Source organism: Egretta garzetta, unplaced genomic scaffold (assembly GCF_000687185.1).
Source record: "Egretta garzetta isolate BGI_Z169 unplaced genomic scaffold, ASM68718v1 scaffold440, whole genome shotgun sequence".
Classification (NCBI taxonomy): Eukaryota; Metazoa; Chordata; class Aves; order Pelecaniformes; family Ardeidae; genus Egretta; species Egretta garzetta.
In genome coordinates, this window is record NW_009258293.1 from 1,307,430 (window position 1) to 1,307,717 (window position 288).

Below are 288 nucleotides of genomic sequence, written 5' to 3' on the forward strand. Positions count from 1 at the left end.
TGCTCATGACTGCTGCAGGATGGCAAAAGACTAAGTCACGGGGTTCCACTGCCGCCCTCAAGGCCCTTTGGGGTCGCCCTGAGCCTGTGGGGCGAAGAGCTGGCGTTTTGTGGCCACTTGGGACCTGCACCTGCATTTCCAGTGCACTGGTGGTGGCTTGTTTGTGCTTTCCTTCAAGAAGAGGTGACATTTCAGTTGCTTTTTGAAAGGACAGGCTTGCAGGGGAGCGTGACCTGCTACAGCCCCCTGGGATTGTCCAACACTCCCCACCCCACATCTCATCTCTGT

General features: G+C 56.6%; 1 protein-coding gene across 1 annotated transcript in view; it reads left to right on the forward strand.

Moving 5' to 3' along the window:
• The window catches only part of LOC104125426 (CMP-N-acetylneuraminate-beta-galactosamide-alpha-2,3-sialyltransferase 2-like), a 5,478-nt gene that overhangs the window by 539 nt on the left and 4,651 nt on the right, over nt 1-288 (forward strand). The window lies entirely within an intron of this gene.